The sequence below is a fragment of the Malaya genurostris genome, chromosome 2 (genome assembly GCF_030247185.1).
Source record: "Malaya genurostris strain Urasoe2022 chromosome 2, Malgen_1.1, whole genome shotgun sequence".
Lineage (NCBI taxonomy): Eukaryota > Metazoa > Arthropoda > Insecta > Diptera > Culicidae > Malaya > Malaya genurostris.
This window is the reverse complement of record NC_080571.1, coordinates 209,750,641-209,777,093: the sequence shown is the minus strand read 5'-3', so window position 1 is coordinate 209,777,093 and position 26,453 is coordinate 209,750,641. Positions and strand designations below refer to the sequence as shown.

The window sequence follows — 26,453 nt, the reverse complement described above, 5'->3', positions numbered from 1 at the left end:
TCTGTCTCACCTTTTAAGCAAGAGCACTATTTCAGACCTGTTATGCTCGGTGTCATTAACTAGTTATAGTGTTATAAATTCAGTTTTAACTGTTAGTTTTCATTGTAGTGTTAAACCTAAATGTATCCGTTAGATAATTGTCATCTGTTGATATAAATGATGAAGAGGTTTTATGCCTGCTGGAGAAAAAGATTGACAAATTTCATCTCCATCGGACTTTTCCCTGCTCCCAAACATCTACTACAACTATATTATTTTGATTTTTTAACTTCTGATAATTCTGCACTGAGATACAGTGGACACGGTAAACCTTGATTTCTAAAACGCGTCCTCGCAAATACTTCTTCACCGACTTATTTCTCAATATTTTTCTACGGAAAAATTACAAAATTTTGTTCGAATGGTGCTTTACGTTCTTTAAAACATTTGAATTTATTTTTTGAACGATAGCTCTAAAACCAATCGCAAAAATGGTGTTTATTTTCATCCGTTAAAGTTTTCATTCAAGTTTTGGGTGGTTTTGACGTGAATACGTCTTGCTTTACCAAATTCACCCTCTGATAAGTTTTTGATCATGAATATCTCTAGTTTCGTCTAACGTTTCAACATAATGTTTACTACATATCATCGAAAATATGATCAGCAATTTATGATGAAATTTTCAGTTGTATGACATAACCATAAATTATTCAAATGCCTTTCCCATACCCGCGAGAACGGTTTTGAGACAGTAAGCGGCATTTCGATCTAGTCTGCACAGTTGACTGAGCAGGAATTTAATCGAGTAGATCTTCAGCACTTCAGGTTCAGTTTAAGGCTCTGAAATCCATTTGAAGGTGTCACAACACGGGTAGGTGTAAATAACAAACAAAGATCAAAATAATTACAAATTTTACCATCATATCATGTCTTGATGTTTCTGTGCTGTCATAGCAATATTTAACATTTTGTTGATATTTCATCCGAGGAATCAAGAAATTGTACAATATCTGTTTACCATCAAAATTAGTTATTATATCTTATTTCGTTTTTGATGAATTATTCCAATTTAATTAAGTAAATTGATCCAGCAGCTCTATCTTCAAATAAAATACTATTGAATAAACTGCATCAGAATCAGATAAGAAAAATACTTATGACATAACTCTATTCTGAATGCTAGAATATAAAATATCTGAAAAATTTGTCTTCTATAAATATTTTCGTATGAAGCCTTTGTTATGATTTCTGATATTTTAACTCTTGTTTTAAACTAAATAATGTTAATAACAACCATTGAGATGTTTGGTTTTAATAATAGAATTTGTTATTGGTTTGCAAATCACTGCTATCCGGGGAAAATGTGTTACTTTGTCTTAAGTTATAATTGTTACGTAGCTTTATATGTGTTACTTTTTTGTATGTTATAGATGTTAGAAAGCGTTACTTTTTTCATAAGTTATAGATGTTACGTAGCGTTACTTTTTTGTACGTTGTAGGTGCTACGTAGCGTTACATACGTTACTTTTTGTATGTTATAGGTGTTACGTAGCGATTCATGTGTTACTTTTTCGTAAACTATAGGTGTTACGTAGCGTTACATGCGTTACTTTTTTATACCTTGTAGGTGTTACTATCATTATAGGTGTTACAAAGCGTTACATGTGTTACTTTTTGTATGTTATATGTGTTACGCAGCGTTACATTTTAGTACATTAGAGGTGTTACTAGCGTTACATGTGTTACTTCTTTGTATGTTATACAGGTGTTAGAAAGCGTTACTTTTTTCATAAGTTATAGATGTTACGTAGCGTTACTTTTTTGTACGTTGTAGGTGTTACGTAGCATTACATACGTTACTTTTTGTATGTTATAGGTGTTACGCAACGTTACTTTTTTGTACGTTATAGGTGTTACGTAGCGATTCATGTGTTACCTTTTCGTAAACTATAGGTGTTACGTAGCTTTACATGCGTTACTTGTTTATACGTTGTAGGTGTTACTAGCATTATAGGTGTTACAAAGCGTTATATGTATTACTTTTTGTATGTTATGTGTTACGCAGCGTTACTTTTTTGTACGTTATAGGTGTTACGTAGCGTTACATTTTTGTACATTAGAGGTGTAACGAAGCGTTACATGTGTTACTTTTTTATATGTTGTAGTTGTTACTAGCGTTACATGTGTTACTTTTTTTTCATAAATACGTTTATTTCATAGGAAATATACAGTTTTTCTTCGCCGTGGCATCCATTAGAGTTTTTCTTCGCCGTGGCATCCACAATACATAGTACTTTAAACCTAATACATTTCGAATATCATATTAGTATGTTGGTATTCATTAGTTAATCTAAACACTGTTTTTATCAAGCGAGTTGCTATTATAAATTACATTAAATGAAATACATTTATTTTGTACATGATCTTATAACTATTCCAGGTTTGTTTGTATCAGTTCATCACTTTTATTTAATATAAGATAGCTGGCTATTGGTTGAACTCACGGAAGAGAAAACAATCTAACATAAAATAAAATTTAAATTGGAACTCCAATGGACTTAATAAAATAATAAACAAGTTTCATGTAAGGAACGTCACGACAAGCAATAGTGTCACGAACTGGGACATTGGATAGTCTACCTTGGGTACGCAAGGAATTTATTAGTTGAGATCTGACATCACGATACTCCACGCATGTCCAAACAACATGGTCAATATCGCGGTAACCTTCGTCACAAGCACAATGATTAGTCTAGGAAAGTCCAATTCGAAGGAGATGTGCATCTAACGTGTAGTGATTGGACATGAGCCTGGATATCAAACGAATGAAGTCCCTACTCACATCCAGCCCCTTGAACTATGCCTTTGTCGATATTTTAGGAATAATTCAGTGCATCCACCGACCCAGATCATCTTTATCCCAAGAAGCTTGCCAGTTGGCAAGTGTTCTTTGGCGAGACGCGCTATAGAATTCGTTGAAAGCAATTGGTCTCTCATAAATTTCACCCTCAATAGCACCACCACTAAAATATCGGCTCTTTCATTACGTGGAATGGAGTAATGAGCCGGGACCCAAACTATTGTGATTTGATAATTATTATTCAATATGACGTTCAGGCACTGTTTTATTTTGCCCAAGAAAAAAGGTTCATTTTTGCCAGCAGCGTTTGAGCGAATGGCTTCAATTGCACTCAGATTGTCTGTGAAAAGAAAATAATGGCTTGGAGATAATGTGACGATTACACTCAAACTATAATGAACTGTTGCTAACTTGAAACCTAAATGAGACCGAAACATTAGTGTTGAATATACCAAACCCAGTAGCCTCTTCAATTCGTGATCCGTCCGTATACATGTGCTATTTCTTTGTATGTTATAGGTGTTAGAAAGCGTTACTTTTTTTATAAGTTATAGATGTTACGTAGCGTTACTTTTTTGTACGTTGTAGGTGTTACGTAGCGTTACATACGTTATTTTATGTATGTATTTTGTAGGAGTTACGTAGCGATTCATGTGTTACTTTTTTGTAAACTATAGGTGTTACGTAGCGTTACATTTTGTTACTTTTTTATACGTTGTAGGTGTTACTAGCATTATAGGTGTTACAAAGCGTTACATGTGTTGCTTTTTGTATGTTATGTGTTACGCAGTGTTACTTTTTTGTACCTTATAGGTGTTACGTAGCGTTACATTTTTGTACATTAGAGGTGTTACGAAGCGTTACATGTGTTACTTTTTTATACGTTGTAGGTGTTACTAGCGTTACATATGTTACTTCTTTGTATGTCATAGGTGTTAGAAAGCGTTACTTTTTTCATAAGTTATAGATGTTACGTAGCGTTACTTTTTTGTACGTTATAGGTGTTACGTAGTGATTCATGTGTTACTTTGTCGTAAACTATGGGTGTTACGTAGCTTTACATGTGTTACTTTTTGTATGTTATAGGTGTTAGAAAGCGTAAATTATTTCATAAGTTATATATGTGACGTAGCGTTACTTTTTGTACGTTGTAGGTGTTACGTAGCGCTACATACGTTATTTTTTGTATGTATTTTGTAGGTGTTACGTAGCGTTACTTTTTTGTACCTTATAGGTGTTACGTAGCGATTCATGTGTTATTTTTTTGTAAACTATAGGTGTTACGTAGCGTTACATGTGTTACTTTTTTATACGTTGTAGGTGTTACTAGCATTATAGGTGTTACGTAGCGTTACATGTGTTACTTTTTGTATGTTATATGTGTTACGCAGCGTTACTTTTTTGTACGTTATAGGTGTTACGTAGCGTTACTTTTTTGTTACGAAGCGTTACTATGTTACTTTTTCATACGTTGTAGGTGTTACTAGCGTTACATGTGTTACTTTTTTCATAAGTGATAGGTGTTACGTAGCGTTACTTTTTGGTACATTAGAAGTGTTACGAAGCGTTGCATGTGTTACTTTTTTGTAAATTATAGGTGTTACGTAGCGTTACATGCGCTACTTTTTGTGTATGTAATTGGTCAGTTCTTGAATATAGTTACAGATTTAGAATTAAGTTCAAGATACAATATCAAGCGTTCAGTTCCAGATTTTAGTTTCAAATGAAGAAGAAATACTCTGCTGTTCCTGCGTTGTACATTCGAAGAAAATGACATCAATATTGTGCAGCATCGAAATGACGGTTAATTATTGGTTCTTTTTAGAGTCTCCACCATATTTCGCAAAGAATTACTACAATATTTCCTTGCTTCGGTATCAGCAAATCGGTCTTTTGGATACTGACTTCGTACGCCATTCGCATTTCACGTAGTGTTTACTGTAGCGTGGAAAAAATTTGCTGTGGGATTCATTTTTTGCACCGTTCGTAGTGTGGGTTTCGCTTCCAACAAGAACAATTACATTAGCATTCAGCTGTTGGTCGTTTGCATTGGAGCCAAGTACACTGAAAAGTGTACAATGACGTAGGAAATGTTTACAAAAAAGCTATAAGAAATATTCAACTGGTGAAATATGCCAATCGAAAATGAAAATAGTAAGTTTAGCGAACCGTTCGCAATGCTTCGCATCAAACGAACACAAATAAAACCAACATTCAGCTGCTTTGCGTTCGCGGTTTGGTTTGAATGTATTTTGGAGACTTTAGATTATGCAAGTGGTGTCAGATATTTTAATGGATTTTATTGATCAGTACATCTGAATTTAATTAGAGGAAACTATTTGTATTCGTGTTAATTCGGTTATGTCTCTGACATTATCCACCCTCATTTTTCCAATTTATCGAAATAATCGACGAACGGATTCGAGTGGTACATTAACCGTCGGCAGTGTGTTGTGAATAAAGATCACCGTGATTGCATAGCCTTCCTATGTGAGCTTTGCAAACTAAACAACTTACGTCAGATCCAGCTAATAGTGCTCTTTAAGCTCAGTTTATTTCGTTCCATATCCGTAATCGACGGTAGTTTAGCGCACCGCTCACCTGCCGTTCTGATGAACGGTTTCCTATCAGCCGAACGTACATCGACACATGATCCGTAGGCACCGAACTGGCACATGCATCACTCAAGTTATGGTGTAGGACACAGAACCAGTAGATTGCGCTCATAAATCAGATGCTGAGGCTGAAACCTGATCCTTCTGCGCGAACGACATTCATTAGTGGGAAAATTTTCTGCATCGTAACCAGGGATGAATTCGAATTTTCCACTTCATTAATGTTGAGCAAATTTTTCAACATCGGCAAATCGGTTTCTGAAGCAAAACTTACTACTTCTAACTTCACACACACACACATCCAGTTCGGAGATTTGTCGTCCCCTTCGATCGATACAAAACCACCTCCGTTAGCTGTCGCCATTAGCTTTTATCGATCTCGTTTGGAAATGATTGTAATTAATCTGTGACAAAAATCAAAGCCCCCCATTCGAACACAGAACCCGCTGGGGGTTGGTTTTCAACGCGGTCAGCTTTCCGCTTTGAAAAGTATACTCGCGACACTCGGCAACCTGCAATTGACGATTTTTTCATCTCTCAATTATAGAAGAAGGAAAAAAAATCGTAATCAATTAAACGTTTATGTACTAATCATGTACACACACGAATGCTTTCGGAGGGCTGCAGTTTTGACGGGTTTCAATTTCGAATCGATTGATCGGACCGGAGTCTGTGTACGCGCAGGTTTGCTACCGTGCAGTCGGGGGACCCTGGCCAGGCGCTAACGGGCATCATCAGAGGCGTCATCGAATGCACGCAAAAGCAGGCATCGCAATGCATCGGGCGCCCGCACTGCATATGAATGTTTAATTACTGTGTCAACGAGGGAAGAATTGATCACCCAGGAAATGCGGCACACTAAAATGCGTGTAATAAAAATATTGTAACATGTTTTAAAGTTGCGATAAAATTTTAACGGCCCCGGACTGCTTTCGATTCCGCCTCGAGGCCACCAAGGGAAGGGGCTGAGTCAGCGTTGTTTCGCGCGTTGCAGCGCACGCAGGCGATATTTGGGTTAGAGGTTGATGCACATTCGGAATGGTGTGACAAAAATTGCGAGTTTTATTGGATGTCGTAAACATCGGCGCTATTAGTGCCGACAGTTTTGTGGATGCAAATATGTGTTTCGCGAGTTTTTTTTTGCTGATGCCGTTGTTCGTTATGGCGTTGGTTTATTTCAGTTTTGGAAATAAGGTCGGAATTGATACAGCTGTGAAACTTTCATTTTCAACAACTACAGTTTTTGTAATGCACACGATTCCAGCATTTTCCCGATCGACATACCATATAAAAATTTTATTATTTTGTCTACCAACGAGACAGAACTTATATCAGCAGTTGTAACGAAAACAGCTTTTTGTTATTAACTTGTTATGGTTTGATGATCGGGTTGTTTTATAGCTTTCATTCATCTGCACTGACGCACAGTGGTTCGAATCAATAAAAACGTGGACATCAATCAGTAGCTGCCAAACCGTTCTTTTAATGCATATAGTTGCTTTGAAGAAATTATTTACAAATATATACCGCGTAATTTGATCCTATCATTAATTGTTCATGGCCTACTTTGACAAAAAATGTAACCATTACTTTTTTTTCTGAAGAGATAGAATTTTTTTTCTTCTACAAAGTTTTAGAACTATTAAAAATAATTTACTTTGTCAAATATACCAAAAGTCTAGGTCGCACCGTTTCGGATATACAAAGCGTTTTTATGGCAACCCCCTTAAAATCAGTTTTTTATTCATAAATTGTTTCGAGTTATTTTGTTATGCATACTTTGTTTGGGATAATTGTAGAATTTATAAAATCGCATATTTTTGTTGAAGATAGTGCATAGGTTTGTTCTTTCCTGGCAAAGTTATGCAACATTTTACCTTTTTTTTACCTAGGATAAAACCTTGCACCGAAGCGAAATATGCAACTTTATGCAGCTGATTTTTACAAAATTTGTAGGAAAAGATGTGCCCAATATCTTAAAAAAAATCTAAGTGGAACTCGGTGGAACTTTTTTTTAGGTCTTTTCAAAGTTAGTTTTAATTACTGAATTATGGCAACCCCCTTAAAACTAGTTTTCTAGTCATAACTTGTTTCGTGTTATTTTTTTATGCATACTTCGTTTGGAATAATAGTAGAAAATATAGAATTTCATAATTTTGTAGAAGCTAATGCATAAGTTTATTCTTTTCTGGAAAATTTATGCATAATTTTACTTCTTACCTAGAAAACCTTGTGCCGAAGCGAAATATGCAACTTAATGCAGCAAACTTTTATAATACTTATAGGAGAACATGTACCTTATCAAATTTATTTTCCAATGAGAATATTTCGGGTAATATTCGTGTGACTCATTTTCACTATGGACATGCTGAAACCATGAATGGTTAAGAAACAGAGGGCGCACAGTGGTCCAAAACTGGAAAAAGACGGTCACAAGTCTGTACAGACTTTCAGACTGATTTTTAAGAGCTAACGTGTCTTAGAAGAAGTTTTACAAAATTATATAACGCTTCTTTTGAAAGTAGCACCTTAATTTTTGTTAAGGGGGTAGTACCGATTTCGAAAAAAAAAATAATTTTGTTTTTGACGAAAAATTTTTTTTTCTATCTCATTTCAAAGAAAAAAACATTTCAAGTATTTTTGCTGAAGATATGAATAATGTAAAAAAATATATCTTTTGAGATATTCGCTTTATTTTAAAAACAGTTTTTTTGGATTTACCTACGTAGAATTTATCTCTATTACCTAAGTATCTACTACAAAGTTAGCATTTAAATGAGTAACTTTTCCCAACCTAATCAATCAACTAGGTAGTTAATGTTACCTAATAAATCATTACAATATGTCACTTAGTCGCATTGCATTCGATCAATCAGTATCAGTCACGCTATCGTCCGAGTTTTCCGTATCGCTAATTTCTTGTTCTGTTGTAAGTTCTAGCATATCAATTGCTTCCAGTGACAATTTCTTTCCAGTTTTGATAGGTTTGTAATAAATATTCGAAATCAGTGGGTCAGACGCTACTAGGAGTTTACAAAAAACATCTGTCATCGTTTTTTCACGACTGTTTTTCCTCGTGCCCAAGTTTGGATTTTTTTTATTTGTTTATTAATTTTTAACATTTTTCATTCAATAAACTATAAAGGTTGTTTTATGGAATCGCTTATTTGAAACCTAAGAAAAAACCGTACATTCATGCCTTGGACGAATTTTTGTATCTTTGTTATATTTTACAGGCTGTTGAAAAAAGGCTTTGTGTGAAATACCCCATGGATTATTACTATACATGCTATGCACACTGGACGTGCGTAAACATGCATAAACAAGTTCATGCTTGCACGCGCAACTTAAACAAATTGTTGCGATTTTTATTTTGTTACTTATTACAATTCACAATATTAGAATAAATCTAAATGGAACTAGATGCAATTTTAGGCCTTTTCAAATTTAGTTTTTATTATTGAAAATCCGAAAAATTATCAAAAACACGCGCAACTTAAACAAATTGTTGCGATTTTTATTTTGTTACTTATTACAATTCACAATATTAGAATAAATCTAAATGGAACTAGATGCAATTTTAGGCCTTTTCAAATTTAGTTTTTATTATTGAAAATCCGAAAAATTATCAAAACTTCATATTTAAAAAATGGAAAAATGTTTTCTAGACAAAATATGATAAAGTATTGTTAAAGTACAAACCTTTACGAAGAGATTTCATGTTTAAACGTGTAAATAAATTGAGTTATCGCGAAGCAACAGGATTTTTAAGACGAGATGTTGATCGGGCGACGCTCACTGCAAAAGTGAGTTACAGAAATAGCAGACGCGTGACGCCCTCTGTTTCTTAACCATTCATGGTTTCAGCATGGCCATAGTGAAAATGAGTCACACGAAGAGTACTAAAGATATTCTCATTGGAAAATAAATTTTATAAGGTACATGTTCTCCTATAAGTATTATTAAAGTTTGCTTCATTAAGTTGCATATTTCGCTTCGGCACAAGGTTTCCTAGGTAAAAAAAGGTAAAATTATGCATAAATTTTCCAGAAAAGAATGAACTTAAGCATTAGGTTCTACAAAATTATGAAATTCTATATTTTCTACAATTATTACAAACGAAGTATGCATAAAAAAATAACTCGAAACAAGTTATGACTAGAAAACTAGTTTTAAGGGGGTTGCCATAATTCAGTAATTAAAACTAACTTTGAAAAGACCTAAAAAAAAAGTTCCACCGTGTTCCACTTAGATTTTTTTTATGATATTGGGCACATCTTTTCCTACAAATTTTGTAAAAATCAGCTGCATAAAGTTGCATATTTCGCTTCGGTGCAAGGTTTTATCCTAGGTAAAAAAGGTAAAATGTTGCATAACTTTGCCAGGAAAGAACAAACCTATGCACTATCTTCAACAAAAATATGCGATTTTATAAATTCTACAATTATTCCAAACAAAGTATGCATAACAAAATAACTCGAAACAATTTATGAATAAAAAACTGATTTTAAGGGAGTTGCCATAAAAACGCTTTGTATATCCGAAACGGTGCGACCTAGACTTTTGGTATATTTGACAAAGTAAATTATTTTTAATAGTTCTAAAACTTTGTAGAAGAAAAAAAATTCTATCTCTTCAGAAAAAAAAGTAATGGTTACATTTTTTGTCAAAGTAGGTCATGAACAATTAATGATAGGATCAAATTACGCGGTATATATTTGTAAATAATTTCTTCAAAGCAACTACATGCATTAAAAGAACGGTTTGGCAGCTACTGATTGATGTCCACGTTTTTATTGATTCGAACCACTTTGTGACGAGCCGAAGACGAAACGTAAAGAATAGAGTTTCAATGAGAGATAATTACAACCGAAGCATACTCAAGCGTAGAGCGCACCAAAGCGCAATAAAGTGCTTTCTAGCAGTGTACATCTTCAAAGTATTTAGTAACGCTTAAAATGAATCCTAACTACTTGGAGGTTTTGGAGATAGTAAATTCAATATGCTCCTTGAAATTCAACTTCGAGAAGAGCTTAAGAAATATTGTAAATTTTTTAGAGGTTGAATACATAAATCCATGTTGAGTCTCTGTAATCAGAGCAAATATGAGTTCGGAGTTCTGTTCGGATCAGACTTCCGGTTCCGGAATTACAGGGTGATTAGTGTAAAAATTCCAATTTCAAATTACTTACTCATTTTTCTCAGAGATGGCATAACAAATTTCTACAAACTTTGATTCAAATGAATGGTCTTATGGTCCTACCTTATGATCAAAAAAGAACCGGAAAACGCGAAATTCCAATTTTTAATAAATTTCTTTATTATCGCCTTCAAAGCACTCTCCTCCTGTGGCAATACATGCATTCCAACGCTTGATCCAATTTTCCATACAAGTTTTATAGGCCGCCGAAGGTATGGCCTTTAGTTCACGCAGCGAATTCTCTTTTATGGTCTCTATGGTCTCAAAACGCGTTCCCCGCAATGGCAATTTGAGTCTGGGGAAGAGGAAAAAGTCACACGGGGCCATATCTGGAGAGTACGGTGCTTGGTTGATGATATTGGTTGAGTTTTTGGCCAAAAACTGCGACACAACCAACGCTGTGTGAGCCGGCGCATTCAGCTTTTCTGGCACCAGCCGAGAAGCGACGCGTTTCAAACCCAAAACATCAGTTAAAATGTTTTCGGTTGATCCATAAGAGATGCCCAACTACACAGCAATCTCTCTAATCTGTACAGAACGATTTTGCAACACGATTTGCTTCGCCGATTGTTGTTGGGCGGCCAGTGATCTCATCATGATCCAAGCTTGTACGACCACCTTTGAAGCGTTTATACCACTCGTATGCCTGTGTTTTTCCTAGACACGATTCACCAAAGGCCTTTTCTAATATTTTCAACGTTTCGGAACACTTAAATCCATTTGCAACACAAAATTTGATGCACGCACGTTGTTCTAAATTTTCATCCATTATAAAAATCGCCACACGAAAATTTTTCAACTTCTTTGTATAGACGTCAAACAAAAACTAATCATACGATATGCGTCAAAATTTGACAGAATGTGTATAAAAGTGTTGCCAACGTTGAGAGAATAAAAGTTTACCGATTGGACAAGCGCGGGAATTTTAAAATGAAAATTCCGGTTCTTTTTTTATCATAAGGTATACTAAACTTCTAAACTTCATTTGAATTCGACTTCCGGTTCCGGAATTACAGGTAAAAGAGTGTTGAACGTTCGAAGCAGTTATACAGAGTAGTGATGCAAAACACGGAAAAATGGGGATTCAAATTAGTTCTAATCGATAGGCCTCATCAGTTATCGACCGAACGTATCCATTCCGGATATAGAAGTCCCCAGCTTCCGGTTCCGGAAGAACCAGAAATTGTTGTCACAAATGCAAAAATTAAGCGAATTCACTTTTCTCAGCGATGATTTGGCCAAGTTTTACAAACTTGAGTTCAAATTAGAGGTTTCCAAACATAACTCCTGAATTTCATGCGAATCTGATTTCCAAATGAGTGTCCAAAATTCACACCGCACACCGGTACGTACATGGTACGGAAGAAGAAAACACAACACCGCCTCTACGAACAAAGCACACTGTGTGAGGTGTTCGATTTCGAACACGCGATAAAAAAAAACAAAAACAACACCGAAGCTAGATTTTGAAAACACAAGCGAGTCCATTGGCACCGATCACACATGAGTGCTGAGGAGGATAATGGGAGATAAAAATGTCTAACCTTCATACAGTTGACGACACACAAAAGTTCGAAATTTTTCGAAACAGATTAAAACCCGACTTTTGAACCAAGGCCCGGAAGGCCAAATGCCATATACCATTCGACTAAGCTCGACGAACTGAGCATATGACTGTGTGTGTATGCGTGTTTATGTATGTATTTACGGAATGCATAAAAACGCAGGTTCGAGTCCTGTCTTTGAGCGTATCTTTTTCTATTAGTTTTTCATTCATTTGGCTTCTCCAATATATGTTTCCGCTCAGTCATTGCAAAACTGAACTTTGTTACGACGGCTTTACGTCAAACCAACTAAAAATTAATAAATCGTGTATTTAAGTGTTAATGTGACAAATAACGTCACTCGATTTTGTCAGAGATGGCTGAACCGATTTTTACGTACTCAGATTTAAATGAAAGGTCTTATGGTCCCATAGTTTACTATTGAATTTCATCTTTATCCGACTTCCAGTTCCAGAATAACGGGATAATATGTGAAAATTTATGAGAGGATTTATTTGGAAATTTCTCAACCGATTTTAACAAACTAAGATGCAAATGAAAGGTCTTTGAAAAGTATCCGCAAAGTTGATCAAGATCCAACTTCAGGTTCCGGTACTACAGCGCGATAAGTGAATTTTTTTCGTTTTCATGAGTATTTTTCTACAAGCGATGGCGAAATAAGGTGCAACATTTTATAAAACTTGCTAGTAAATTCATCTAATTGGCAGATCTTGTTAGTAGATGAATATATGAACTTACTTTGGGTTTCTGGTTCCTAAAGCACCGATATTAGTGAAGAAAAATTTCACAACCAATTTTACAAATCGTAATCTAAAATAAAGTTATCATTGTCTTAAAAGATAGAATGCAATTTCATCTGGATTCAACTTCCGGTTCCGAAATTATAGGGCGATGAGTGTCAAAACTTTCAAACCGTCATGCAAAATGACGATGCAAAACCGGTACGTGCTGGTACGGAAGAAGAAAACAGCACGGCCTTGCGAACGATGCACACAGCGTGCTTTGTTTGATTTCATATAGCGTGTACGGGAGAACAAAAACTTACAACGTTTTAAAAATATAACCGAATTCATCGACTTGTAATGACATTAACATTAACAAAAACAAAAATTCAATCATAATGAATGTTTCATTTTACTGCTTTAGAAGTATTACTTCCCATTTGAATTGAATTTCTTATACAGCAGTAACAGAAGCACAGGTTTCGGTTGGTTTCATTTTCGTTAAATTGGCTCAATCTAAATAGTGCAACAGTTTTTTCGTTGAACTTATTATATGCTAGTCAAAATGTCTAATCGTCATAAAATTTTCGAAATCGATTTTTTAATGCCAAAAACCTTGCATGGAACGTCTAGATTCGGTGTACTCTCGAAAAAAAACTTTTATTTGAAAAAATCTACTTTCGAACTTTCAAACTTTCTTGAAACAATTTCAACAAGATCTCCAAAATCGAAAAAAAATATGCTGATACCAAATGTTTTAGAACTATCTGAAACGTCGAGATCTGGTGTCATTTCGATTTTTTTAATTTGACTCTGAGACGTATAACAGTTTTGAGATTTCCGAAACCGAAAAATTTGTTTTATGCCAAATGTGCTAATATTTTCAATACTCTTGATTCAGGGACGAAAAATTGTGATATTTTGCATAAAATTTTTTCAACCAGGTTTCATGTAATTCTAAGACATTTATCATGAATAAGTCCCAGAGTCAAGATTTTTCAGAAAACAGTTTTTTGAGATAACATAAAACCTCGACGTTCAGTTTTTTGTCTATAAAATCGAAGAAAACAATTTATCTAGGGAGCCCGCAGGATCTAACATTTAAAAAAAATCATTTTTTCTCTTGTATTTTGTTATAATGAAACATTTCAAGAATGTTTTGTCAAGTTTTTAAGTCAATCGAAACAGAAATCTAGGACCTCTGCACCGAACTCTTACTTTTTCGCTGTATTAGGTAAGCAAAGCCCATAACTTGCTGAGTTTTGTTCCGATAGGCTTGTAGATTTCACAGAACATTTTTTCAATATTTTACTATAAAAAATACAAAGAAAAAAAAATTAATAATTAAATAATAAACTCAACAAAATAATTCACATGTAAAATGTGGTTTTATTTTAATTAAGAAGAATAAAATGAAATGTATTATATAACAATATGGATCACTCTTTCACTTTTTCACGAGAGACATCACAGTAATACTGCGGTGGCAAAAAAAGTTACTAATACACTACACATTTTTATGCATGCATATGACAGCTTTTCCAATCAGTACACTGAGTCAAACAATCCCACATGTATAAAAAATTTCTCCATATGCACTAACCGAATAAATAATCTTTGAATGCAATCTTTCATTAATTCGGGAGAAAAAATCAAAAATCCATATTGATATAAATGTATGTGCAAAGTACTTTCAATCGTTCGTTTTCCACATAGAATGTTATGCCGCCTGCGAGTGAAAAAAGTGGACGTGTTCCAGAAGGTCAATTCGTTCCGCCTGGATCATGCAGCAAACAATAAACCGAACGGTTATAACAGACTACAATGGACAAATAACGCGTCAAGACCCGCCTGAATGTTCCAGAAGAACAAGGTCGACAAATTTGCCAAAAAGAATTTGGTATGGCGAGCGATGTGTAGGTGGGCTATATTCAGCAAGCCGTACACAACCGGAGGTCATGCAGAGATGTTTGGATGAGCGTATGTTCCCAGACATTTGGAAAAGGCAGAGGTTGGTACTATTACCGAAAATCACGGCTGGAGTACCACAGGGATCTATCTTGGGCCCGATTCTGTGGAATATAATGTACGATGGAGTACTGAGGTTGAGGCTCCCTCCGTGTGTCAAGATAGTCGGATTCGCGGACGACGTCACACTGACAATCTACGGCGAATCCATAGAAGAGGTCTAACTGAGTGCATCACACTCAATCTGCTTGGTAGAGGACTGGCTGCGTAGCAGGAAACTGCAACTCGCGCACCACAAAACAGAGGTGATGGTGGTAAACAACCGCAAATCAGAACAGGAGGCGTTGGTACATACCGGAGATTGCGTGATCCCCTCCAAGAGATCACTGAAGCAATTGGGTGTGATGCTTGATGACAAACTCAGTTTCAGCAAGCACGTTGAATACGCCTGCAAGCGCGCATCAAAAGCGATCGCGGCGCTCTCTAGATTGATGGCCAACAGCTCGCCTGTGCGCTCTAGTAAACGAAGGTTACGTCTTTGCGTGATCAATGCATACCGCACTGTATCGAGGGATGCGGCCTGCGTGGTTGCAAGCATGATGCCTATCGGTCTGATAGTGAAGGAAGACGCGGAGTGCTACAGCATGCGAGGAGACCGGAACGCCCGTAGGGACTCCAAAGCCGCTTCTCTACGCAGATGGCAACAAGAGTGGAACAGCTCAACCAAGGGTAGGTGGACACATCGACTCATACCTAGGGTCTCGAGTTGGCTAGATAGATCTCACGGATAAGTGAACTTCGGCCTGACGCAATTCCTCACATGCCACGGGTGCTTCAGATGGTACCTCCACAGGTTCGGCCACGCGACATCCCCTGTATGTCCTGGCTGCCTAGACGAGATCGAGACGGCAGAGCACGTCTTGTTAGCATGTTCCCGTTTCGCGGCTCAAAAGTGTGAGCTACTGGAGGCATGCGGCATTGACACCACACCGGAGAACCTGATCCAGAGAATGTGCCACTGCGTAGAGAACTGGAACGCAGTGTCGACCGCGGCATCCCAAATTGCGGGCATATTGCAGCGGAAATGGAGTGCGGTACAACAACAGGCAGCCGCGACCGCTAGCCGCGTGCAACCGTAGTAGGCTCAAGAGGGATCAGCGAATAAACGTCGGTCCGGGAGAACCTCCTTCGCCGGGGAGCTCTTCGTCGGAGTAGTCTAGATCCATCGTTGGGGACTAGACGAGTAGTACGTTAAACTGTTAGGATCGTCAGGGCGCCAGTGAACTGGAAGCTATCCTCCAACCGGAATCACTGGATCGACCCAGGTATCCTCTCGGTCGGTCGTTGACGGGTATCGAAAGCGTCGGTTTCGGGAGAGCCTCCTTCGTCGGGGAACTCTCCGTCGGTGTAGGCTAGATCCTTCGGCGGGGACTAGTCGAATAGCCGCCACAACACCGATTCGAGTCGTCGAGGCGCCAGTGAACCGGAAGCCATGCTCCAATCGGAATCGCGGGACCGACCTCGGCACTCCATCGGGTGTCCCGTGTGGTGTTAGAGACTCGGTGTCGGGAGATTCTCCTTCGCCGAGGAACTCTCCGTCTAGATCCTTTGTCGGGGACTAGATGAGTAGATCGTCGCGTGGTACCGCTAGGATCGTCTGAGCGCCAGTGAACCGGAAGTCACGCTCCAACCGGAATCATTGGATCGACTTATGCATCCTTTCGGTCGGGTCGTAGACGCGTACCGTAAGTGTCGGTTCGGGAGGACTTCCCTCGTCGGGGAACCCTCTGTCGGTGTAGACTAGATCTTTTGGCGGAGACTAGTCGAGTAGTTCCGCGACGTAGCATCAGTTTTGGGTCGTTTAGGCGCCAGTGAACCGGAAGTTACCCTTCAACCGGCATCACTGGACCGACCTCGTCATCCAACTGGTCGATCTCTCGAGAGCAGGATGCTGCTCCCTTTCTTTCTGTAAGTTTTGGATGGATCTGGCATCATGCCATTAAGTGAAACCGGTGATTGAGTGGTACGAGTGTTGTTTTTGTACCGAAGGAGGCAAATCCGCCAAAATCGTCAGAAGATTGCTGAATAGAAAGATTCTGGGCGATTATGAAGGAAAGGCTTAAAAATCAACATGGACTTGAAGAAAAAATGAATGAAAGTGTGTAAGAAAAATGGTGTCGGTGTGACACAGGATTCGTTGAGCAGCGTGAATTCCAAGATGCGGGCATTTACCCTAGGATATGAGATTGAGCTAACCAACTATGATAAAATATTGCGTATTATCGTTTTCGCCTGAGAAAACTGAAACTGACCCAGGGTAGCTTTATCAAACAAACACTTTTCACGAAACTGTATTGGGTTCGCTTTTGGCAACGGGGGTTTAAGCAAACCTGATATGAAAACCAGGTTTAAAACTGACTCGATTTTCAGTTCAACAACGTGCGGTTAGGCATGACATCAAACGAAAACGATATATATGTGTTTATTTATGAATTTTGGGTAATCATTTTTGTCTGTCAGTTGTCTATCATAAAAAAACACAAATAATTTTCCTAAAACCAGTTCATATCACCAATGCCAGACGTGACACACTTGTGAAAAACATACTCCGCAATGTTTCCACTGCTCAGAAATTCTTCGGCGATGACGAAATGTTCCGATATATGGAAAGTCTCACCAGCAGTGCCTTCACCTCGTCGTAGAAGGTGCGTCTGTCAGTCGGTGGACAAAAAAGGAAATCTGGATCAATCGAAAAAACAAACTCGAGCATGCCGGGAGCCTGCTGGGGTCTCAAATAGGTTCAAAACTGGCTCCGGTAACTGAATTGCAATGGCAATGAATCATGAAGTTGTTGAATGCTGTGTTTTTTTTTGTTCTTCATTTTCAAATGGCAAAGCTCTATTCCTCCCCTTGGTCCAATGAATCGCGGACCGCATCTGGCTGAGATTAATCTTTTATTTCAACGTCGTTGGGGTTTTCCACGCGAACAGCCTGGGGACATTTCTAGAAACGGAGCTCAATTGGCGAGCAATAATACCTATAGAACCCGACCGTCAATGGTTGGCTGCGATCGGATTAATCGGTTGTTAATTTTGCACAGCTGATCGCAAAGAGCCGATTGTTGAATCATTCGATCGAGTTAGTAGTTGGAATTTTAGTGCCCCGCAGCTAGAGGTAAACTTATCCTCAACAAACATGTGCCGTATGTGACCTAGTTTGACTAAAAAATCAGCTCTTATCTCAGAGCATCCGTCCTGCAGTCCCTCTCTTATGCTAAGCAGATGAAATTATCAATTATTTTTAATTAGTTACTATCGCACCAACATCAATTTTCGGATGTGTGATTGTCAAATGCACTCATTTTGTGTAGGGGGAAATAACGACAAACCATGAAGGCTGTTCAATAAACGTACGCAATGAGCGATTTTTTTAGGTCAATCAGCAACCGTCGATTTTGTTTGCACAAGAAAATGTTTTGCATAGCTTCACGTGTTTGTTATCAGGAACACACCTTGAATTTGGTGTTCCGAAAGAACGGAGGATAATTACATTTTACCACTTAGTTTTTAAAATTGACAACACTTTGTATTTGTTTGGAATCATAGCACATGAAATTAGGTAAGTTTACTTAATAAATGTTAAACGTAACATGGAAATCAGACTGTTCAGTCATCAATATTGAGTGTGAGTCAATTGTAGCCTCAAAATTAGCAAAAAAAATGGTTCAGTTCGAGTCGAGGTTTGTCTTTACTACAGTTAATCTGAATGACAGTACCTTTTTCTTAAACAATAATAATGGCTACCATGATAAAGTGTACCTGTATTTCTGAATTAAAAATATCAGCGAAGTTTTCGTAAAGTTTTCTGATACACGAATCTGGCCAGATTTACTTAGGAAGGGGAGAAACGAACGCGACTATAAGAAACCGGGAAATTTCTGTTTAACCGAATGCATTTAATCCGCTAGTTCATAATACATATTTTGCTCTAGGTAGCTAGCTACCGGGAACGCTTAAATCGTGTCACCTGGAAATTTGTACACTGGTAGATTTGAGCCAAAATTTCTCTTTACGTTACGTTTTAGACTCATCAGTGTATAGTAGTTAAAATTGAACTGCTTAATGCAAACACTCGGCAGTTCAATTTGAACCGCCAAGCAGACATAAAGTTAACGCTATTTGCGAAACACTTTTTTCTATTGTGCCGAAGCGCAATATCTAATCTGATGTCCCGATGGAAAACGCACTGGCGACTGCACTTGCCTACCGCAGGTTTTGATAATTTAGGGGTTTTCACTAACTGAGCCAGTTTTGTGCTGTTGGTGCACATTACCGATTTCAACATTTCTTTACGTTTCATGTTATACAGGGTAGTTCAAATTCAAATTAAACTGCCGACATTTTGCATTAAGCAGTTCAATTTGAACTTCTCTGTACTGAAGAGTCTAAGACGAAACGTAAAGAAATGCTAAAATCAGTAATGTGCACCAACAGCATAAAACTAGCTCAGTTGGCCGAAACGCCCAAATTACAAAATTTCTGTCGATTTTTCGCGTATGAGCCTAACTTTCCTCTGTAATGTCTATACTGTTCTCTTGACCCCTACCGTATATTTTCTATACATATCAGTAGATGTCAAAAGAGTAAAATGAACCATTCTAATGGAATATTATCATGGGACAAAAATTTCTTTCAACCAAAACTCTTTTGTTTTTGAAATTGGTTCTAACGAGTGTCATCTCATTGATTTCCGAAAGTCAGCCCTGAAACTCTGAAAAAAATATAAGAGCCTTTGAGTTTTATTTTTCCGCGGTTTGTTTATGCGACATTATTATACAAATTTTCAAAGTTATGCAGTTTTTTATGCGAATTCTCAAAATAATGCGTTTTTTTCATTCAAATTCCAGAAGTTTTTCGATTATCTCAAAAAAAAATTAGTCGGCTCTCTGGGACTCGGAAAATTTTCACAAAACAATTCTTTGTTTGCAGTAACAAACACCAAATGACGTTTCCGGCATTCCTAAAACATTTGGCATCAGAAAAATCCTAAAGTCACAAGTCTTAAAGTCGATATTTTTTTATTTTTTTCCCCAGACAACACCATAACTCGATGATTCACGAATTTTTGAGATATCAAACCAAAACTTTTTTTATTCGAACTTTCAAAGTTCAAAAAAGACTGGAGTGAACAGTAAACTTTTACACATTCAATCCGAACACATCAGGAATCAGAACTTATAGGCCCAAGTGGCACATTCCCGTAGTTATTTGAAGATTTGTGCCTCATCATTTTCCTGATGGGAAGGGAAGGAAAAAGGGAACATGGAAGAGAATTGTAAAATGGGTGAGGTGGGAAAACTACACAAAACTAAAAGAAAAAAATGTTTTACATTCCCGGAAGGATGCTGAACGATCTGCAGGTGCCAAAATGCACATTTAAGGCCAGGTTCCTTCAAAAAAATTTAAAAATATCAAAAACCGTTTTTACTGTACATTGCTAGAAAAAAACTCATACAAATTATAACACATGGGCTGAAAAGTCCCGGGCCTCACGCATAGATGGCGCTAGTTTTATTGCAGTCACACAGCAGGTTTACAGTTTTGCTTCTTGTATATGGGAAAAAATACCGCTCGAGGGAAGCAATGGCTTGACAAGTGTTATGGCAACTCCACTCCATCAGAAACAACAATAAAACGTTGGTTTGCTAACTTAAAACGTGGTCGTAGAGACACCGATAATGCAGAATGCAATGGACGTCCAAATGAGGCGGTAACATCAGAAAACACACAAAAAATCAACTAAATCGTTTTGAATGATCGAAAAGTGAAGTTGTGTGAGCTAACTGAGATCGTAAAGATATCAAAAGAACGAGTTAGCTTTATATTGCATGAGCATATGACTAGGAGAAAGCTTTGTTCAAAGTGGGTTCCGCGTTCACTCACTATTGACCCAAAACGAGAACATGTTCATAATTCTGAGCAGTGTTTGGCCACGTTTAAACATAACAAACCGGAATTTTTGCGTCGATATGTGACAATGGATAAAACATGGATTCATCATTTCACTCCGGAATCAAAACGATCAGTTTTCTGAGTAGACAGCAGCTGGTAAACCTCGTCAAAAGCGTCCCGAAAGCACAACAATCGGCTAGATAAGTTATGACCTCGGTATTTTTGGATGTGCGTTGTGTAATATTTATCAACTATTTTGAGAAAGGAAATACCATTAACAGTGAATATTATATAGCGTCATTGGAGCGTTTGAATGTTGAAATTGCAAAGAAACGACTGCGTATGGCAAAGCAAGAATTTTGTTAGTTTGCCGTACGATTCGACTTCGATTATACCGGTTCTCGGGTTCCGGTGCCGGAAGTGCATATAATAGTGAACCCACTTCGTTTTCTTGAGAATGACCTACGCGAGCAAAGCACTGTTTCATTCTGTATGTTATAATATTTAATGCACAAACAATCCCTTGGTTTCTTTCAAAAATCGAAGAGAAACATTTTGAATAGAATACCACAATATTATAAATGAGAAAGGCATCATTACATCACTAGATGGATAAAAACAGGTATTTCAACTAGGTGTCATACGTATTCCAAAACTATTCCACGCAAAAACATGAACCAAACGGCATTTTACTCGTTAGATGTTTCTCAATGGTCGGAACTCTAGACATGCCAGCTACTGGCGAAACTTGCAAACTTGCGCTTATACAATAGCATTTTTACCAGATTTGAATCTGAAAATGTCAAAATGTATATTACATTTTTCCAAGCATCATGGCAGGATTCCGATCAGAGCTCTAACTCAAAATTGCTATCTCAACTATCACTTAGCTACTATTCAGCGTTATTATTTGTGTGATTTGTGTGAATGCGATTAAGGTACTAAATATCATCTGATACGGAACTGTCCAGCATTGACGCAACTACGTATGCGGGTTTTTGGTTCTCCATACATAGTTGAATCTGTGTATGGGGAGCTAAAATTTAAGAATATTCTATCGTTTCACACCCCCGGGAGTGAATGTATCCTTTCTGTATTGACTTTAAATGGCTTTAACAGATTGTTTGGCATCCCTGCCGAATTTACATCTACTCATACATACTGCGAATCGTTCTGCATTCTTCCGGGAATGCAGAATGGTGTCGCTTTTGTAAAATCTTTAAATCCTGCCAGGAGTTGGCGGTTTTATTAAATGTACATTTTGGCACCTGCAGATCGTTCAGCATCCTTTCGTGGATGCAGAACGATTTATCACTTTTTGTTTTGTGCTGTTTTCCTACCTTAGCCACTTCACATTTCTTCCATGATCTTTTTATCCTTTCCTTCCCATCAGGAAAATGAGAAGAAGCCACGGCAATGCACAAATCTACGAATAAGTAGGGGGACGTTTCATTTGAGCCAATAGTGCTGATTCCTAGTTCCTGGGTAATTTTTATTTATAGTTTATAGGGTTTGTGTTAAACAGTAAATGCCAGAGCCATTGCATAGCTAGTAAAAAAATATTTAGCCGATCCTGATTTTATAACATTTTCAGCTGTTAATTTCAAAGGATGCTCAAAAGCTAAACGTTAAACGAACCAAAAAATGAATTACTGGAAAAAAATACGACCTCGATCAAAGTTCCATTCTTCAACCAGTCTAGTTCACAGAGGATTTCTGCTGACTAGTAGCAATCAATAATATAGTGTTGTAAATAATCATTTTACAAAATAGGAGAGCATTTCAACCGTCTAGTATTGAAAGTAGTTGTAGGACAAATAACTATAAAGCACTTCGGTGGTAGCAAAATATTAGTAAAACATACTTTTGGTTTTGAAGTTTTCAAATGTTTTAGGATTTTGAATTTCGTGGAATATCGGAACCAACCCAACAGAATTATATAATTTGTCTTTGACTTGTCAGTGCATAGCAGTTTATGCGGAAGTTCAACATAAACCGCAATGTTGTCACAAACTAGCAGAAATTTCATGTCTGTTCAGTAGTTTACTTTGAACTGCTAAGTGGCATCATAGGCCCTTATTACCGTTCTCACTTTCACATTCACTTCACTTACATGTCACTTTACTTGATTTTACCTATTACCAGTATCACGCATAGTGAAGTGATCACTGTGCTGGAAAAAACTATTTTTTTAGAACAAAATGTTGGTGGAGTGATGTTCATAATGACATCAAGTTCATCCAAGTAATTACTTTTGTCTCTAAAGCGACTTCCGTAAAAAGGACCTACATTCACTTCACTTGATTTCCACCGTGAAGTGATACCCATAATAAGGGTCACAGTCACTTCACTTTGTTTTCACCGTGTAGTGACACCGGTAATAAGGGCAATAGATTAACATAAACTGTTATGCACAGACAGCTCGAAGACGAAACATAAACTATATAAAAATGTGTCCTATACCTAAAAATGGATAACCCATCAATGGTTATAAAAAAAAAGAATTTAAATATTTTCTATTTGAATATTCTTTATCATTTGCAATACCTAATGAGAAAACAGACAGGAAATGGCTGGTGAAATGTATTCGTGGAGGTGTAAATTTTGTGAAAAAAATTAACATATTCCACCACAGTACAGCGCAGGTTGAAGGTTCAGGTTTGTTGAATAAAGTTCGTTCGTATCATTTCAGTTTAATGAGAGATAGTAAGTTTCCATGTTTCTTCACATAATCCTGAGTTGTTTATTCTCCACTTACATATAAAACCACTTCAAAGGAGTCTCCATACCGCGGTAGAATTACACGATCGTTCGACAAGATTAATCATCACATAACAATCTCATATTTAACTTTGATTTAACTAGGATTTAACGGGTCATTTCTGAATTGGCTGTACTTATATCTTACTGGTCGCGGAATGATAGTGAAAATAGGAGACTGTACAACCCTACCATTCGCTGTTACCTCTGGAGTTCCTCAAGGAAGTTACCTTGGACCGTTTATATTTTTACTTTATCTTAACGATCTAAATTTTTCAATCAAGTGCAAGTTCGCCGATGACTTCAAATTATTTCGTGTCATCAAATCCACAGCTGACGCTGAGTTCCTACAAGAGCAGTTGAATAATTTGACTAATTGGTGTAATATCAACAGAACGGTTTTGAACGCCTCCAAATGCTCCGTCATCTCTTTTCGTCGCAAACTTTTGCAAGGCTACTTTTGTGGCAGATTTCCTCCAATCAAGAATAGACTGCTCCGAGCTCTTACAGCATTTACAAATTGATATCCATCGCCGTAATCTTAGAAACTATTCTTTTCTTAGGACCCCTATGCTAGAACTAATTATGGATATAACGAGCCTTTTGCCAGTATGTGCCGAACATTCAACCACTGTTCCAATTCATTCGACTTTAATTTATCACGAGACGTTATCAAGAAATTGTTCCTTGGGGTACTATCTAATTAGTTTTAGTTTTAGTTAGTTAAGGAATACTATGTTTAAGTGAAATGTATCATTTTGATGACTGCAATCTGTTGATGTAAAAGATGAGGAGGTTTTATGCCTGTTGGAAAGCAAGTTTGATAGAAACTAACTCCACCGGGCTTTTCTCTGCTTTAAATAAACAAATACACACGTCTGCAGGAGAGTTACGTTCTTTTAAAATATCCCTGTCCTTGACGCTCGCAACGATAAAGTTTACCGTCCGTCACATCAGATTTAAGTATATATTCGTAACCATGGCATTTGACATAATAATAAGAAGACCTTTCTCAGAAAATACTTTAAACCATCAATTCTACCTGAGTTACGGGTATATTAACCATTGCAAATTTGTTTCAAATGACTTTCTATGCAATTTTGTCGAAGTTATTAAACCCTATGATGACCCTGTGCTCAAATAATGTTTTATTTTACTTTCAGGGGGATTAATTATATAAATCAAATCTTCAAAAGATCCATCATTATGAGAAACTTTGCTGCACAAAATATACCTGAAACAACACGCTTTTATGATGTTATCAATGGGGTTATTGAACCACTGTGCACAGTCGAGTTCCATCTCCTTGGTAATTTCTTTGAGTTCCATCTCCGTGGTAATTTCACTGCCACGAATCCTTTTCTTCAACCTTATTCTGTCTGTTTTGCCCTTCTCATATACAAAGGCTATGGAATCGCTGTGAAAACCGACTTTACAACCGAGGTATATGACACCCGGCCATATACCATTCCACTCAGTTCGTCAAGATCACAATCGTCATTCAAAATGATGAAAAACTGGTACGCATCGGTACGTCTTTTATTCATATTATACCTACTTGTTAGTGTTGTTACAAAATCATGATAACGATGCTTTTCTATAAAAGTACACTTATTGGCTTTCTTGTATAGAAAGTTGATGAAATCATTTGAAAAATTGATTAGTAGAAATTGGCCCGGAGTGCTAAGTGTTCTGTATCATTCGGAATAGTTCATCAAGCTGAGCAATGTCTGTGTGTGACTATGTGTCAAATAATGTCATTCAAAAATTAAAAAATCTCTTAGTCCCATAAGTTGCTATTGAATTTCATCATGCTTTCATAGGGTAAAGTGAGTTTAAAAATACACGCCTCATTTAGAGCGACGATGCAAGAAAGGGTAAAATTCTTCTAAATTTGGCTCAAAACCGACTTAATTTGTAGACTATATTAGTTACTTACTAAGCGAACCGACTTCGGCTATACTGGTTCCTAATTCCCGATTCCAGAACTACCGGTAGTGGTCAAACACTCTAAAACGAAACTCACTCAATTTTCTCAGAGACGATTTGAGTAAAAATAAATGTTCCTTTTGTCTCATAGGTTGCTGTTGAATGTGTGTTTAATGAATTAGTGCGACGATGAAAAAGAAAAATATTCTTATCAACTTGACATAACTGTTTACAAGTTGAAAAGGTTATGTAAGTTCAAACCCAAAGGAATTTAGTTATTTCATTCAAGATTGATTTCTTGGCCGAATATTCTAATTAAAGTTTTGGAAATATAAGCAATATGAGAAAGGCATCATTACATCACTAGGTGGATTAAAACAGGTACTACTGATAGCTAAATGCCAAAATTCTGGATTATAAAACCTGACACGACATACGATGCATTCATGAATCTGGTTGATCATTTCGATCATTCAAATTCACCCCGGCCTAAAACCTATGTTACCATATTAAAAATATAGGCTTTCAACATTTTCAAGGTGGCTTAATTGGTAGAGCATTTCCTCGATTTCTTTTAAAAGAATTTAGAACTATTCTATGCTATAGATTATCTGTTTCCAAGTTCGAATAATGACTCTGGAGGACTTACAAGTTAAGTTTTCGTTTTCTAATTCCTCCGTCGCTTTCATTCCGTTCATAGTTGGGTATCGACAGAAAAAATTGAAACATCAAAACTACGTTTTACTATTATTGCAGAGCTCAGCCGAAACTGGAGAAGCAAAATATTTGGTATTACAATTCATTTGTGAAATTGGATCATGCTGTTTCACTAGACTTCGCAACAGATTCTTAGCGTAAAAACCCATTGCACAATCCGACTCACACTAAGAATCCAGATCGGACG

At 37.0% G+C, this 26,453-nt stretch overlaps 1 protein-coding gene across 5 annotated transcripts in view; it reads right to left on the bottom strand.

Annotated features, from left to right (window-relative positions):
- LOC131427342 (cGMP-dependent protein kinase, isozyme 2 forms cD4/T1/T3A/T3B) overlaps positions 1-26,453 on the bottom strand; it is a 554,292-nt gene that overhangs the window by 468,032 nt on the left and 59,807 nt on the right. The gene's annotated exons all lie outside the window — the stretch shown is intronic.